Below are 12,104 nucleotides of genomic sequence, written 5' to 3'. Positions count from 1 at the left end.
TTTGGCACGACACTTAAGAGCGGCACATTTACTTAGTGGTGCATGTCGTGTGACCCAAGTTAGTATGAAGGTGGTTCGCTGAAGAGTGCCACATACCAAGTGACCGAAGTTGGCTTTAAGGGGGTGCATTGACGAGTGGCACAAATCGAATGGCACCGACGGAGTGACACAAGTTAACTTCAAACACGTTTAGAAAGAGCGGCTTATACGTCCTGTGGCAGATATTCACTGGCCCAAGTTTAGATGAAGTTGGCGTGGAAGGGGTCCTTTGAATAGCGGCACATACCCGGTTACTGAAGCCGGTCTGAAACCGGTGTGTTTAGAACTTTCTGAGCGCCGCAGCCCGACGCTGTGACCATTGGCTACCCTGTGACCCAAATGAGTGGGAAAATGGGCACACACACAGACAGATCAATAGCCGCTTGAAGGCGTGTCATGCTCGCAAAGAGTGCTAATCGCAATTATATAACGGCGTCCATGCTATCTTCGCCGACATGACACTATATCGTTGTCGCCTTGCTGCCGTCGTCACACGCACTTGAGGTGGGATGTGAAAAAGAAAACAACGCAAACATTTTATTGTCTCAGTGAACTTTTTACTTCAATTTTGACGCGTTAAGTGGCTCAATCGTGTTCGCAGCCTCTATATGTTTTTTCTAGTACTGGGTCGGTTCTTGCAAATTTAGATGAACTAACACGCAGAGCATTATTCCAATCTGACAGAAAAAAAAAAACCTACGTTGCCTACTTTGTACATGCGATGTAGTGAAGCAGAAGTAGACAGAGTACACATTTTGCGAAACAAGGATGCCTAAATTGCTCACTGAAAATCTGATACGGTTATTTTGAAGCAGAATAAATCAATAAAAACGGCGCGTACCGTGTGAAAACACGATTGCACATGAGCGTTAGCCTTGCGGATCACCAATTTCTCTTTAATGTAGAAAGCTTCTAATGACCGTGTATTATGATATTCTTGAATGCCAACAGGGCAGGGTATTTAAATTTGCATTTGCGCCAAATTAATTTGCTAGAGTTCAATCGCTGTACATCCGAATGATTATATGAGATTCGAAAGTGAGATGAAACAGCTGGCGGCGTGTACGGGAGTGTTCGCCTATGCCTTCGCTATACTACAATGCCGCAAAACTATTGAAATTGTAGTACGGCCGTTCATAGCACACTTTAAAGCGCGAGCAGGGTGTTGCACGCATTACGTTTCTACATCTTTCTCCCTAAATGTAAGCAGACGTTGTGCATATCTCGGTGGCTGTTGCCAGCCTGATCTCTCCGGATATTACTGACTGCCCATTTAATATGTGTTTTTTCATACCAAATAGCCACATAATGAGCTGCGCGTGTTTGGCTGGTAACGAAATGAAATGTTCATTTCACGAATAGGTAAAACAGCCAGCAAGAGGGGACGCAGAGGAATAAGATGTTTTGATGCAGCTTGTAGACCGCTCGGCGCCTGTTGATCACAAGACAGTATCTTCACAATAACTAAGAACTCGAGCTAGTTTCATATAGGCTCAAGGGCTAACGGCGAACAGGGCCGGGCAAGGCCGTGGGCTGAGCCGGGCCGCGGGTCAAGCCAGGCCGGAAGCTTTCGGGCCCGGGCCTAGTATGGGCCAGGTTTAAAAACAGCGGGGCGGGCTCGGGCGGGTCAACGCATCGCACTTTTGGGCTTGGGCCGGACCCGGGCCTGAAAAACCTGCTCGCGCAGTGCTCTACTTCGGATAGTCTGGTGAGTAGATTCTCGTATGAATTTAGAAGGTTGAGCAAAACAGCTTAAGGCATAACCTGCTTGGCTGTTCAAGGAAAAGGATCCAGCCAAGTTCTTTTTTCCTTGCTCTTATAGTTAGAAGGTGGTTGTATCTCCCCAGGGCAAACCTTGCCACGACAGATTACACTTCTAGTTCGATAATACACACATCAGAAAACAGGTCCCACACAAGGCATGCCTACTCCAAAATGGGTAAAACTTGTTTATACCGACACGTGCGGTTGTTCATCTTTCTACTGTGACCGTTGTTCACCGGCTAACAAATGTTAAACGTCATCGCTCAGCGCAAGACGTGGCTGCATGGTTCCGAACTTAAGCGAATGTTATCGTTCATCCTACCTGTTGCGTATTATCAGATTGCATGCACGACACGAATTGTGTAGTAGTTTCTGAAAACCACTCGTGCACCAGCGATAACACTAGAACCTTCGACGAGTGATCTATAACAGCCGACTCGCTTGACCCGCTGATCAGATCCCGGCGATCACCGACTATGTTCGCCGCTATCGTTGTGCTTTGAATAATTAAAAATTAAATTATGACGTTTTACTTGCCAAAACAACGATCTGATTACGAGGGACGCCGTAGTGGGGGACCCCGGAAATTCGGACCACCTGGGGTTGTACACGCAACTAAATGAAGTGCACTGGTGCGCACTCGAGTAACCGCGGGCACGCCTGTGTGGTGCTACTTTGTTTCATTCGGCGCTCTGCGCATCCGTCATTTCTGCTCCGCTGACTCTCCTTCCCTCGTTGAACAAGCAATGGACGTGGATCCTGATGGCGATTGTCTGTTACACCTGGTGTGCCATCTTCTCTTTCAAAATAATGGCGAAACTTACTTTCGGAACGTCCCTCGTACATCAAATCGCATTGATCAGCTGCATAAGGCAGGTATCGAATCTAGCGGCATGGACTTTCTGAAGCCTTTTTGCCCTCTCACATCTCATGAATGGAATCGCCTCCCCAAAGAAATTCGAAAGAGTACTATTAAACACATGTTTCATGCAAGATGAACAAGCGTATGTTGTGTAATCTGATTTTATTAGTTACTGATTACGTTAGTCTGTAATTTTTTGCAATGTCGGGAGGGACGCATTCAGTGCCGAGCAACGAAGACGGACTCTCACCGAGCTTCGTTTTCTCTAATGTTTTCAAGGACACATATTGCTCAACCCCATATAAGAATGAAATATCCTGCTTCATGAAGTTGTGTGGATAACGTAGATATCACGATCTCGGACTAGGACCGACTTTACGAGAAAAAATCTTTTTCGACAGATTGGAAGCACATGTCAGGGCACTGAACCTCACGACGACTACGGCCGGCGGCGCGCGTCACGGGATATTCTCCCACGTGTGGGGTGCGACAACTTTGCGTATGTTTATGGGTGTATGGGCGCTCTGTGTAACGGCCAGTGACCTTTTCACACTTAACGACACTGACAAAGGACTCAAGGTGAGCGATGTTAACCTCACCTTCGTGCCTTTTTGTGTGAACCGATAAAAAACAAGCGGAAACGCGTGAGCCTAATAGCATGCCTAGACGGGCTTGATGCCCTTTTTCGCCATATGGAAGTCGACAAACAGCTTCCCGGCCGCTCTCAGGTGCCGCAATTTCAAACCAATGAAGCGGAAGAGAGAACAACCTCGTCTCCACGGACAAGTTCGAATGAAGAACCGGCATCTGCCGACGCAACTCTTGGAAGCGAGAATAGCGACGCCAACCGTTCGGAACACTGTGCTTGGAACCAGGACGCTTGTAATATGCTGTCCTCTCACGTAGGCAACAGAATAACCAGTTTAAAAAAGCAGAAATCCGAGAGGGAGAAGACTGCGAACACACACAATAAATGAGAAAGCGATCCACTCGCCGAAAAAGAAAAAGAAGAAGTCAATGCAAAAGGATTCCAACGGATGAAACGCAGCAGCCCGCCGTCTCAGCCAAAAGAGGATATCAAGATAATTCTGAGGTCACACATCAGTCTTTTGGTGAAAAACATATTGGGACTGGAACTCTCCAAGGCGGGGATAGATGTCTGCCAACAAAGTTTCAACGGCAACGACTTTCTGTTGCGGATCCACCCAGGATCAAATATTGTAGTCATATCTACGCCCAGCGAAGACGTGGCGAGTTGGCTGCGAGAAATCCGCCAATTAAACATCGGGAGGCAAATTCACTACTTCACCACATACGTTGCTGCCCCCGAAACTGTCCTGCGGGGAATAGTTCACGGAATACCAGCTCGAACTTCGCATAATGACCTTATTGAGAACCTGCCTGTTCGGACAGAAGGAGCGAAAATTGAGAGAGCAAGAATGCTGGCCTCGTGAAGGACGGTGATAATCACATTAATGGGCAGTGTACTACCGAGGAGCGCGTACATGAAGGGAGCCGAGTTAATCTGCTACCCGTACAAGCCAACAGTACATATATACAAGATATGGCTCTTAACCGGACAGCCAACGGATGTGTGTCCAGTTCCAAATGTCAACGTGTGCTCCCAAGTACGGTGCAAAAGACCCAATGCTAGGACACAACTGCACCCCCAAGTGTGCGATCTGTGACGGGGAACACCCCATGCGAGACAGCCTACGCAAGAAAAAACTTAAAAGCGTTTCTCCTCCCTGAAAATCTAGGATAGAGCAACCAAAAAAGAAGGAAGGCCAACCTGAGTGGGCCGGCGATGCCTACTCAGACAGAGAGTTCCCTCGACGGAGAACTGCACAAGCATCGATGGTTTAGCTCGGACCGGAAGGAACAGCACCAGTCGAGATAAAGATCCCAAATCCAATCGATTTCCCGATCAACATCCCGATCGAGGAACCAGTGGCTGAACAACAACAGCACGGTGCCTTCCCCTACCGGCACATTAAGCCTAAAAAACAAAACGAGAGCGGAGGACCCCGGACCATGACGGGCACTCTCCAGGCCAAGAAACAAGATCCGCAAGCCGCTGGCTGGACAAACAAAAATCTGATGAGCTGAGCGAGCGTAGTATCTCCCATCGCACAAGCAACAGAAAATCCACAATATAAAAATTATTAGAAGAAAATAAGAACCTGACACAAGAGTTCAAGGAGTTCAGGAAACAAATAACGTAGGAGCATACTGATTTATAGACGGCAATATCTTCATTATAGAGAGGGCTAGAAGATAGGCTGCAACCACCACCACAACTTTCTAAAGGGACAGCTGGAGACTGTACTGAGAACAAAAGGTATAAACCGTGTATAAACCGCGCGAATTCGAGGGGGACCGAGACGTCGGGTGAAGGAGGGAAAGGGAGGAGGGATGAAAGCACCCCCACCACCAGCTGCACTTCGAATCCAACACTAAATAGCAACAATCATTTAACGCAGCAAATACAAGCGCAGTTATAAGAAAACAGGGAAGGTATCATACTTGAATTAGGAAGGAGCATTGCCAACTAAGACGAAAACGAGACAGAGAAGGACACAAGACAAGCGCCATCTAGCCCAAATTAATTGGCGCTTCTCCTGTGTCGTTCTCCCTCTCGTGACTGTCTTAGTTAGCGCTGTTCCTTCCTAATTCAATTATGCACCATTTAGACTAAAAGAATGTGGTTCTGAGGGAAGGTAATAATAATAATAATATTTGGTGTTTTACGTGCCAAAACCACTTTCTGATTATGAGGCACGCCGTAGTGGAGGACTCCGGAAATTTTGACCACCTGGGGTTCTTTAACGTGCACCTAAATCTAAGCACACGGGTGTTTTCGCACTTCGCCCCCATCGAAATGCGGCCGCCGTGGCCGGGATTCAATCCCGCGACCTCGTGCACAGCAGCCCAACACCATAACCACTGAGCAACCACGGTGGGTCTGAGGGAAGGTATCGCTGACTTTAATAAACCCCTAGCCGGTTTCATGTTGGAAACTAAACTTTTCGTAGGAGAGTAATCAAGAACTCAAAGACACTACGTAAACGAAGCCGTGGGAAACTTGCAGAGGGAGATGAAGAAGCGCCGCCACTCGGCCTCCACGAGCAGGAGCAAAGAGTCAATGGCGAATCGCGAAGACACGGATGCGCCCATACATCATGGCTGAAAATAATTTGAGAAGTGTGAAAGAATTAGAGATCTGGCCGTGGAATTACCGCACTTTTCACAAGCGCGAAGCTGCACTCCTTAATTATAAAAATTCGGCACCAATTCAGCCAGACGTAGTATCCTTGCAAGAAATTGCCGCCAAAATGGTCAAGCTTCACGGATATTATGCTCTGCCCTACTTACACCCTACTTGCGACAACTTCGGCCATGAGGAGACGATCAAGCACCCGCTCCGTGACTGTCCCCGTTACAAGATGCCAAGAAAAGTGCTCGGAACCGTGCTCGAAAAACTGTATGATCGTTCCTTCACATAGAAAAAAAGTGCTAGGACACTGTTCCTGACGTGCTTCGGCAATCAAAGCTTTAATGGCTCTGTTCAAGTTCTTAAGGGCTTGTGAATTGTGCGACCTACTTTGAAAGTTGTAGCTAGTAGCATCGCGTTATTGTGCGAAATTTTCTTACTTCGTTGTTTATTTGTTTCTTCTGTCACATTTTATTCCATTTAGCCACTTCCCCAGCACAGGGTAGCCAGCCGGTACTTACACTGGCTAACATCCTCGTCTTTCCTTCTCTTTCTCTCTCTATCGCTCTCTCTCTATCTCTCTCACGTATTTTAGTTTTTGATCTGTTATTATGTACCTCTGCGTCGAGGTTCTCACACAAACTCAACAAGCTAGCTTTCGTTAAACTCATTGAACTCGTTAAACTCATTAAGTCCATGGTCACTACTTTAGGCTTTGGTTCAGCCATTCCACAATACTTGCTGCAAAATCCGCACAAACCGCAACAGAAGTAAAAACCCGCAGTGATTCAATTCTGTTTTTCTAAGATAACTTGAAGACCGGAAAATATAGGAGAAACGAAACGCAGATACACTGAAGTAGCACCAAGTCCCCGAGTTCACATCCACCGCATCGAATCAGTTCGAAGAAGTCGTCAATCCTTAGTCGCCTTCAACTGACCAGAATTCTGGTAGATCTCCACGTCCCAGTTACTTCCCCACAAGTATGAAGTCTGGTTTAAGTAGCTGATTCCGATCTATGCTAAAAGCTGTTTTATGCTGAGATTCGCAACATCCACGTTATCACAATATGCAGTTGCATACAATCAGGGCGTCCTGGAGTAGCAGCAAAAGAAGAGAGGTTTATTTTACATACTGGCTTCAAAAATACAAACCTACTCCATGTAATAGTACTTCAAATGTCTGAGCTCACTACATGTCTGAGCAGACACATGTCAGCAAGCGTCATGACAGGCTCGCTGCACCAAAGGTGCTCGCTCTTCAAGGAGCTCATTTCGCTAGGTCACTAGACTAGGTGATATGATGACTGTGCCTCAAGCAATCACAGCCGTCGAATCGTCCGCAAAATCCCACCCATCAAGTGGCAACGTTCCGCCGGACTCCGCCTCCAGTATTTCTCGAACGCGTCCACATACGAGGCAACCACATGGCAATTTGGGAACCTGAAGTCGACGCAGTTGCGACGGAAGTCCTCGACGTTTGCCCCTTACATCAATTAGCGGACTTTCCATAACGGTTAACTTGTAGCGACCCAGGAAACATGGCCTTCACGGTTGTTATCGGGTCTGCAGAATCCGGTGCTCGTTGTTACCTTGAGGGGAGCTTTGTTGACCCGTCAACAGTCGGTGCCAGGGCTGCGCAACGTCTGGGCGGGCACTGATGAAGGAGGTTGCCTCGTGGGAAGCACCTAAGGAATGTCCTTCACAGTTTTCAGACGTAACAAAGGTACCAATACAGTTAAACGACTGCTAAAGCTTGCGCAAATGCTTCTCAAGTTATACTACCACAGCCCCAAACCTGTTCGCGTCTTTATTGCATATATTTATATTATTTATTTTCACAATACTGCGGAGATCTGTCCAAGCAGGAGGGGGCTACGTGAGCAGATACAAAAATAAGCAAATATACAAATATATACGAGGGTTACAGTCAACAAGATTTATCAAGTGGGTGGCTGTAACCAGTGGGAATTTCCAGGTACGGCATTCCAATCATTGATTGTTTTAGGAAAAAATGAGTTTTTGAAAAGGTTTGTTCGTGCAAAGATCGGTTTTAAATACTCGCTGTGTTTGTGGCGGGAAATTCGATTTGCTGATTGCTGATTGTCGATTTGCTGATTGATATATTTGCTGATTTCCGCGTTCCGAAGGCCGATTCTTGTGCACTTTACGTACTTTCTGCTCTAAAAGATTGTGCTATAACGTAGTTAACGTTTAGAAACACTTCTAAACACTGACTTTGTTAGCGATTCCTTCTCGCGCTAGCACTGATTGCCATCGAAGTGTGGTACGGCTCGTAGAGTCCTCACTTGTTTGCGGTGGGTACCACGCAGCACTTTTGATGACAGAAAGCTCTGCGCGTGCGATCAGCAGCTCTGTACGCATTGTAGTTACTGAACTCTGACCGCAGCGTAAAGCTTCGCGGAATGCATTTGCCGAAGTGCTTTCCCCTTATGGATCCGCTGTATCTCTAAGACGACAAACTGGGGTGTTCGGACGTATGCCCGATGTAGCTTTATACCCCAGTCATATGGGTACACCAAAGGACTTTTGAACTTAAGGAGCATAGAGGTTGCAAAGGAGCATTAGTTCAACGGATACATACATAGTCTCCAGGTGGTCCCCGCTGAAGCTTTTTGACAGAAACCGCAGTGCATCCAAAAATGTAAAAGTGATGAGGAACGAAAAGAAGCTAACGACGTGTTGAAAAAAAAGGGACGCTTCGATGCGTAGCAGCCGATAACGAAATCGCGCATTGCACCCATGTTGCGTCCATGTTGCTGATGGCGACAGTCCATGACGACGCTACTGTACCGACGCATTCATCACTGATATTTCTGGTGTCACGAAAGTGTTTATTGCTTAGAAACTTCTGTAAAAGAATTAAACTTTCTTTAACAGGTAAAAATTAAACACCCGTATTCATATAGAAAAAAATTGGGACACTATAGGCCAGACAGAATAACTTACCGACGACTTCAGTCCAGCCTAACTAGGGAAGAAGCAGTAACACTAAGATAATTGCAAACGAATACTTACGTCCACGGTATGTTATTGCACCGAATCTCACCATTTGAGAACTCATACATCTGCATGTACTGTGGTGTCCCAGACACCCTATGTCATATGGTACGGGGATGTGTACGAAAACATGGCACAGTAGAAATCCAAACACTAACTGAGGAGCATTGGGAGGCCAAGCTAACCGACCTGGACCCGAAGAAACAGCGCAGCCGGATCGAACTGGCACGGGAAATGGCCGCGGCCCGCGGCTACCTGAAATAAGGAAGCCGCCCACCTAGGGCGCACATGGCGTTTGCTCAGAATAAAAGTTTATTCTCTCTCTGTTGGTCGCGCTCTAGGCTCAAGGGTGTTTCTTTGGGATTTCAAAGGAGAAACACGGACTCCGTTGACTCAAAGCTTCTTTCAACTAGGCTTCTTTCGAGGCACCCTTGTTACATCACGCGTCTTCCCTTGAAGTAAAGGATGTTTGGTTCAAAGGACTTTGAAATTTCCTCTGTGACTAGAGTTTAACTGTTCTTTACTTTATTCTCATTCATTTTTTTATATTATGGTTCGAAGCACAACGCGTCTAAAAAAAGCGGGAGCATAGAAACTGGTCGACTTCTATTTTGCATTTAACATTCTGCTTAGAAGCACTAATTTAGAAATGTGTTAGTAATTAGCGCAAGCTCTCAAGCCAATTGGTGCATGATGAACTTGAAAAAGGGGGTACCAGCGAAACACAAAGGACGCGCACACAAGGAAAAGGTATAAGACACTGACAGACGCTGGACTTTCAACTGTACTTTATTGCAATTTACATTGCCGCACATAGCCTCCAACGCATGCGCATCTTCAACTCCTCCCAAGACATGTACTCAGAAAACACCTCGAAGATACATTACCACGTGAAAAACAGCCTACGCATGCGCAACCTCTACTCCTCCCAAGACCTGTGCATGAATGTCAGTGTTATTAATCAAATTTTACCTACTCGATAGGCAAGCACGTTCCTTGTTCGTTAAACACAAAGACGTATCACTGACACAAATTTCTTTCTCATTTCCAATGTGAAAAGCTTCTAAGATTTCGCTTCCGTATCTGGTGTTGCCCTTCCCGAAAATGGTCATACCACCGAACAATGGAGCACTTTTATTGCACTTATTGCAGCCGTGGTAATGAACCGCCAAATTGCTTGCCTGGTCCACGCCTAAGGATAGGTTATGTTCTTGCAAGCGCTTGTTAACACACCTACCTGTCTGGCATATATAGACTATACCACAAGCCAACGGAATGCGGTAAACAACCCCAGTGTTGCACTTGATGAAGGGTGTCACATGTTTCACTTTACAGGCCCCTCTCTTGTTCCCCTCGTTTGCAATCCTCCCGCACAAGCTAGCCAATTTGCAAGGTGCAGAAAACACAACGCTTACATCTTGCCTTCCCGCCACCTTCTTAATGCTGTGGGATATTTTATGAATGTATGGTATTACTTTGAGTTACTTTCTTCGCTCTGATGTCGGTGACTTCTGGCTTGCTAGACCCTTTACTTTCCGCTAACTGGCTTCAGCAACAGCCTTAATGAGTGAGAGAGGGAAACCTGCTGCAAGCAACCTCTCAACCTGCTGTTTCAGGCTATACGCCATGCGGTGGCAGCAGCTCTTTTGCACTGCGTCCAGAAGGCGTCCAACCGCTACACCCCTCTTGACTAGCTTAGACCGATTGGAATCATACGGCATTAGCGCTTTTTTAGTCCGGGGTCAAAACATCCAGCAGACATAGTCATTGTCATAGTAATAATTATCACCAATTTTTAACAGTAGCGACGCGGAGCACTAGATTTTCATTCAGTCATGTTAAGTTGCCACAAATATGAATTACTCTACTAGTGTCATCGTTTAAAATAAGGTTTAAGTGCCCTCATTTGCTAGCCTCTATGACTTGGAATTTTCGTAAAATTTGTGATAGGTACATCTTCTAAGACCCACGACACTTCATACTGTGCACGGAAAATACGGATACTGCATGAAACATGTCTTGCAGAATGTATTATAATATGGATTCAAGATACCCATAGAGTATATTAAAAAATGTATCGAAGATGCTTGTATTTTCGATAGTGTGCAGGCCCTGATGTGATCACAATAGCTCGAGTGCAATTGATACGCCATGTTCATGTATGGAACGGTCAGCTTGAATGCCGCACTCTGAAGTCTTCCTTCAAATCTGAATGCCTTTATGTCTGTGAAAAGGCAGGGGCATAACAAGAGAGCTTGAACAATGTGTCACGACATTGTGCAGAAACAATGGAACATTTTTTATCACTCTGGTATTTTGCTGTTCAGCCACGTAAACACTCATGCAGCGACGTTTTCTATTTATTTCTCATCCACTTTCTCTTGTGAGTGCCATCTTTTGGTAGCCGTGCACGAACAGGAGAAAGTGGCTGAGATGAGCGCCGTTATTTATCTGTACTGCGGACCAGCTCGAAGCTAAAATATATTATGTTACAGACAGGTGACCTCCTCTATAAGCACAAGTATATCAACAGTTCACTAGTAAGTTTTAAAAAGCTGTGTGTTTATAAGCCTACGTTAAAACTGAGCGCCTTAGGTTTCAGTGTTTTAGATGTCTTATATGCACGGATTTAGAAGCGCTATGCATATGCGCTTAGATGTTGCTCTTCATTCGTGGCAACTTCATAAAACAAGTAACCACTAATTAGTTTAAAACGGCCAACGATGAGGTGCAAATAATCTATAAAATCGTTTCATTTTGACGTCATGTACCGAAGAAAACATTTTTCTTTTGCCAAGTGAATTGCTGCGCCATCTCGAGACTTTACTAATGTATGTATGTATGTATGTATGTATGTATGTATGTATGTATGTATGTATGTATGTATGTATGTATGTATGTATGTATGTATGTATGTATGTATGTATGTATGTATGTATGTATGTATGTATGTATGTATGTATGTATGTATGTATGTATGTATGTATGTATGTATGTATGTATGTATGTATGTATGTATGTATGTATGTATGTATGTATGTATGTATGTATGTATGTATGTATGTATGTATGTATGTATGCATGCATGTATGTATGTATGTATGTATGTATGTATGTGCGCATTGTAGCAAATGACATTTTCTAGAGAATCATAATGAAAGAAATATCTCTCTCGTTCCACGATGACTGACACATGCATCGACGA

This window comes from Dermacentor variabilis, chromosome 7 (genome assembly GCF_050947875.1).
Source record: "Dermacentor variabilis isolate Ectoservices chromosome 7, ASM5094787v1, whole genome shotgun sequence".
NCBI lineage: Eukaryota > Metazoa > Arthropoda > Arachnida > Ixodida > Ixodidae > Dermacentor > Dermacentor variabilis.
This window is presented reverse-complemented; position numbering follows the sequence as displayed.